Source organism: Malaclemys terrapin, chromosome 1, assembly GCF_027887155.1.
Source record: "Malaclemys terrapin pileata isolate rMalTer1 chromosome 1, rMalTer1.hap1, whole genome shotgun sequence".
Classification (NCBI taxonomy): Eukaryota; Metazoa; Chordata; order Testudines; family Emydidae; genus Malaclemys; species Malaclemys terrapin.
The window spans coordinates 57,207,160-57,213,159 of NC_071505.1; the positions used below are offsets into that span (position 1 = coordinate 57,207,160).

The following is a 6,000-nucleotide window of genomic DNA, read 5'->3' on the forward strand; positions in this document are numbered from 1 at the left end:
GCTGGGGCAGGGGGTTGGGGTGTGGGAGAGGGTGAGGACTCTGACTGGGGGTGCAGGCTCTGCAGTGGAGCCAGAAATGAGCTCCACTCCAGAAAAGGGCTCTGGGCTGGGGCCGAGGAGTTTGGAGTGCCGGAGGGGGCTCAGGGCTGGGGCAGGGGGTTGGGTGCGGGCTCCAGCTGGGGGTGTGGGCCCTGGGGTGGGGCTGGGGCTGAGGGGTTTGGGGTATAGGAGGGAGCTCTGGGCTGGGGCTGAGGGGTTCAGAGTGTGGAAGGGAGCTCTGGGCTGGGGCAGGGGGCTGGGGTGTGGGCTCCGGTTGGGGGTGTGGGCCCTGGGGTGGGGCTGGGGATGAGGAGTTTGGGGTACCAGAGGGGGCATAGGGCTGGGCAGGGGGTTAGGGTGCAGGATGGGGTGTGAGCTCCGGGAGTTTGGGTGCAGGAGGGGACTCACGGCTTGGGCAGGGAGTTAGGGTGCAGGGCGGGGTTTGGAGTGCGGGCTCCAGCCAGGAGGTGCTTACCTCAGGAGGCTCCCGGAAGCAGCCGGCATGTCCGGCTTCAAGGTAGAGGGGCCAAGGGCCTCTGCGCACTGCCAGCGCCACCCCTGCAGCTCCCATTGGCCATGGTTCCTGGCCAATGGGAGCTGTGGAGCCAGCACTGGTGCTCAGGGAGGGGGCAGTGTGAAGAGCCCCTGTGGCCACCTCTGCACCTAGGAGCCAAATGTACCTGCCACTTCCGGGAGCCGCACGGAGCCAGGCCAGACAGGGAGCTTGCTTTAGCCCTGCTGACCAGATTTTTAGCGGACTGGTCAGCAGTGCTAATTGGAACTGCCGGGGACCTTTTCGACCTGGTATTCCAGTTGAAAACCAGATGCCTGGCAACCCTACCCAACAGACCAAAGTTGCTTTCCATCCAACCGATTCTTTGGTTCACAATACTATTTTACGTAAACTGGACTGAAGGTCAATCATGTGCAAGAGAGTCCCTTAAAAATAAATTAAAACACTTAAATTATTTACATTTTTACTTAAAATAATGTTTTCCTGCATAATGTATATTTTAAAAGATCATATTTACTTAGGCTTATATGCTAGCTTCTGCTGTGGAGGGATGAGCAAAACTACCTTAGAACTGCAAAAATGCAGCAAAAACGTGGTAACACAGGACAATCCCACTCTCTACTCAGTCACCACTCCTCCTATGTGCATTAATGTCCTTGTAAAAAATAGGATTAGGTAATAAAGCATAAATCATCCTCCATGCTCTATGACATCCAGAAGGGTTCTGAGAGGCACGTGGGATGACGGTTTTCTGCACTTCTTCTCAAGGGTTCATGGCGTCTTGCCCTTGGCTACCCACAGATTCCCAGGCGCTATTCAGTCTTGAGAGTCCCCTTTGTCCCATCCATACCAAAACTGGTCTACTGTACAGTAGGGTTACCATATCTATTAAATAAAAAAAGAGGACCCTCCACGGGCCCTGGCCCCGCCCATTTCCCCAACCCCACCCCAACTCCGCCCTAACCCCGCCCCCTCCCACTCCTAGCCACGGGGAAAGGGCTGCCCGAGCGCTACCGGCTTCACGGTTTGCCGGGCAGCCCCCAGACCCTGCGCCCCCAGCCGGCGCTTCCCCAGCGCAGCTGGAGCCCAGGAGGGGAAGCGCCCAGCCGGGGGCGCAGGGTCTGGAGGCTGCCTGGCAAACCGTGAAGCCGGTAGCGCTTGGGCTTCGGGCAGCCCCCTTGCCTCCGGACCCTGCACCCCCAGCCGGGCACTTCCCCTCCCGGGCTCCGGCGGCGCAGGGTCCGGAGGCATGGGGGCTGCCCGAAGCCGGTAGCGCTCGGGCAGCCCGGCTCTGTTTAAGAGCCGGGCTGCCCGAGTGCTACCGGCTTCGGGCAGCCCCCATGCCCGGCTCTTAAACAGAGCCGAAGAGTCAGGGGAGGAGCAGAGCCTCCGCGGCTCTGCTCCTCCCCTGACTCTTCGGCTCTGTTTAAGAGCCGAGCTGCCTGAGCGCTACCAGCTTCGGGCAGCCCCCATGCCTCCGGACCCTGCGCCCCCGGCCGGGCACTTCCCCTCCTGGGCTCCGGCGGCGCAGGGTCCGGAGGTATGGGGGCTGCCCAAAGCCCGTAGCGCTCGGCTCTTAAACAGAGCCGAAGAGTCGGGGAGGAGCAGAGCCGCCGCGGCTGGAGGCTCTGCTTCTCCCCTGACTCTTCGGCTCTGTTTAAGAGCCGAGCTGCCCCAGCGCTACTTGCTTCGGGTAGCCCCCATGCCTCCGGACCCTGTGCCGCCGGAGCCCGGGAGCGGAAGTGCCCGGCCGGCGGCTGGGGTCCAGAGGCAAGGGGGCTGCCTGAAGCCCATAGCGCTCGGGCAGCTCGGCTCTTAAACAGAGCCGAAGAGTCAGGGGAGGAGCAGAGCCGCCATTTTCCCGGACATGTTCGGCTTTTTGGCAATTCCCCCCGGACGGGGGTTTGAGTGCCGAAAAGCCGGACATGTCCGGGAAAAAGAGGACATATGGTAACCCTAACACTGTACAGGAGAGAAAATGTACTATTTCAGCCACCCTCCTTTGTGTGTAATGGTTCAGGCGACTGTTCCTTTCTCACGTTTTTACAGAAAGTATTTGAGTTAAATCAGAACTACTTAGTGGAACTGCACCACTTTACATCAAGGGTCCATTGCTCTAACTGAAGTGATTCCTGGGATGTAATGAAGTTCTCTCATTCAATTTTAGTGAGAGGAACAAGCCCCAGGTCTTAATAGGATCCCTTTTGATTATTACTTATTTATTTTTCACTGACCGATGACACTTCTTCCCAGATTGTTTTGAAATTGGTAAAAGTTTGGGTTTATGATACAATGTTCTTTTTGCAAAAACATTTTTTTAAATTAAAAAATACTTCTGAGTTAAAAGGATTAATTAAGGGTGTCTCTCATTCTGACTAGTGCTTTAACTTCAGAACAATGATAGGTTCATTTTATGTTGCCTTTCAAGCAATATTACCCCTCATAAAAAATGAATGAAGCACCAGTCACTATAATTTGAAATATAGGTTAGTCGAAATGCCTAAGAGCAATGATATCTGGCAGGTTCATACTGTATGACAATCACATTAACAGCTGTCAAGGATGGGTTTTATTTCAGTTGTCCTTCTAATATCAGATAAACAAAGCACAGGTTTTTACATATACCACCTCTCTTTTTTCATGAAGGCGATAAATTATAATTACAGTTTGCTTTAATTTACAACCTCACCTTTAAAAACAAATGGAACAAAAACCTTTGGTCTAGAGGAAATCAATTATGTGATAAGAGAAAGTAGGCCAACAAAACACCCCAAAACAATATAAACTAAGCTTCTCCCTTTTAATGGTTTTACATATAGTGGGCCCAGCCTACATCCCTTGCCTACACAAAACTCTCATTGCAACTAATAAGACTATTGCGCGTTTTTGAAATGCAGGATTAGACAAAAAGCCAGTAATTGTGGGGTTTTGATTTATGCATATGAGTGTGTTTCAGATATACCAGACACACACACATTCACATCATATTTTTAGTTTCTTCCCCAGATGATTGATACTCATTTTCCCCTCAAGACTTAATTTTAAAATGTTACTGCTGCAATCTACCAGCAGGATTATTAATCAATGCCATATTTAACAAAGTCTGGCTTATTGTTAAAGCAGCATCCCTACCAGGGCATTGCACACTGCTGCAATGGCTGTAACCAAAAGATAAAATCAACCCCTCTCCTCCCAATATTTCATTCAAAATGAACATCTAGCAGAATTAAAATGCAAATACTCACATTCCAACTGTCCCTGTCCAGGCAGGAAAGTCTCTACATTTCAGGAGAATACTCTGACTATGTTTCTGCTTCAAAATCTCCCCTAGCCCAATGAATTTCAATAAGAGTTAAAAGATGTATCCTTATTTTACTACCACAATGGCCCTATTTATAGCTTTCAAATGTTGGCGGGAGTGATAGAAATTGAAATCGGAACTCAAATTACAAATGAAAGCGGGGGGTGGGGGTGCGGGCAGGGGCCATTTGGGGGGCCCACCTTTGTGCAGTGACAGTGGGGGACGAAGAAGGGCCCCTCCCCCGGACTGCATCTCTTCTCACCATTGTTCTTCTTTTCATTTAGAAGCTACAGCCCGACCCGCGGGCGGGAACGGAGTGGAGTGAGCGGGAAATGTGCTCATCACGTTCGCCTCCCACCCGCCCGTTCAGACATCATGGGCGAGCCAGGGGGACGGGAAACATGCTCCTGTTTGCTCCCTGTCTGCCGCCAGCCCCGCCATGGACCGCAGCAAACCCCAGCACCGCCACCCCGGCGACGCAGACCCGGGACCACGCGGCTTGGTCCTGTCCACACGGGCTCCCCTCGGCTGCGGCGCCATCGGCGGCTCCCCCACCACAGGGCACCAGGGCACTGAGTCCCAGCCCATCCTCAGACCGACCCGTGGACCAGATTCACGCTGGAAGGAGCCTGGGGGGGCCCACCCCACCCCTACCCGCCGCGCAGTGCGCGCTGCAGATACGCATCTCACCTCCCCAGCCAGGATGGGCCTCGCCTTCAAGGTGTCCCCGCCGCCCCGCCTTGCCTGTCGCCTCGCCGGTGTCCTTCGTGGAAGGCGCTGGCCACCTCGGGCTCTGCCTTGTTGTGGCCCGCTTGGGAGGATGGGTCAAAGCGGCGCCTTTTCCTCGCAGCGAGGCGGGCAAGGGGAGCGAGCGGGAGATGCTCAGACGCGACCTTCAGCAGCAGCGTGGACCAGAGAATGCAGCTTCCCCCTCCTCTTCCTCCTGTGTGCAGCGCGACTGAGCGGCTTCTAGCAGAGCTGTGCGCCACGCACCAAATAACCCACCCACCCACCTACAGACCTGCGTGTGTCTGTAGACATCGTATTAAAAACGCGGCCCCTCTAGAGTCCAGCCGGCTTTAGACAGGCGCGAGGGCACCGGCTCCTCTCCCGCTTTGTGCGCACGCCGCTGCGGCTCAGAGGCAGCTACCGCCGCCTCCTGCTAGGTGCTGCGCCCGATCCAAGAGCATCTCCTGCCCCAGGGGCCACGCGAAGAGAGCCGTAGCTGTGTGCTGTCTGAACGGAGAGGCGGCTTTTGTGTCTGTGCTCCCAGACCCCAGGCGGTGTTAATTGGAGCCAGCAGCTGTAGGTCTTAGAGGCAGAGAGAGCCACCCCCACTCCCTCCGGGGGGGATGATGACACAGGTGGAAACTGCATTATGGGATGATGATGGGAGCAACAGCCGGGCCTCGGAGCGAATTCAGGCTGCCTTTGTCTACCGCTTCAAGGAGTGAGTATATGGGCTGGATCCGTGCTTGTAGGGCTGCGGTCGCAGATGGGCTCTGTGGCTTATCCCAGAGATGTAGCCCACTGTCCTAGCTACAATAGCACCCAGCCATGTTCTGAAAAACAGACAAACCCTTTGTCTGGTTTCCACATCTTGGGACTTAATAATTGTAGCCCTTCCTGCTCCTCTATAGAATTGATCCCACGGTACACCAGCTTTGATACACAGATAAAGGAAATCTCCATGATTCCATCCGTGTTTTTATTGGCTTCTACAAAATAAAAGAGTGCGTTGAGTAATAAACGGTAATACTGTTCATATCCAAATGTTCATACTAATTTCTAATACAGAGAAGTGGGAAAGTATGTCATCTGGTTTAATTGACCTAGCTCTTCAGTAAATACTAATTGCAAAATAACATCTTAAGTGAAAGCTATTCTTCCCTATGTTTTTTATGCTTTCTTGCTTTTCTTGAATTTTTGGAGCTGTGACAGTTTTGTTTCAGGGAGAACCCCTTGCTGCAAGAAGAATCTAATTTATATAAAGGTTAGTTTCAAGTCCCCAAAATAGCTACAGAAAATTCAACATGTACTGAAACCAATTCCCCAACTCATTATACCAAACTACATACTAAAAGTTTCCATTTTCTTGAAATGCTAACACATTTAGGAGAAATAATGTGTACATTAAATATACAGC

The 6,000-nt window shown here is 53.0% G+C and overlaps 1 protein-coding gene across 4 annotated transcripts in view; it reads right to left on the minus strand.

Moving 5' to 3' along the window:
* The window catches only part of SLC38A1 (solute carrier family 38 member 1), a 52,202-nt gene extending 46,749 nt beyond the window's left edge, over nt 1-5,453 (minus strand). For 3 of the 4 annotated variants that reach the window (XR_008444660.1, XM_054024970.1, XM_054024940.1), the window contains exon 1: nt 4,545-5,453. The gene's annotated coding sequence lies outside the window, so the exon portion shown is untranslated. Of the gene's footprint in view, nt 1-4,054; nt 4,121-4,544 lie in introns of those variants that run through there. The other variant, XM_054024956.1, reaches the window with a different exon arrangement.
* Nucleotides 5,454-6,000: the final 547 nt, after the last annotated feature.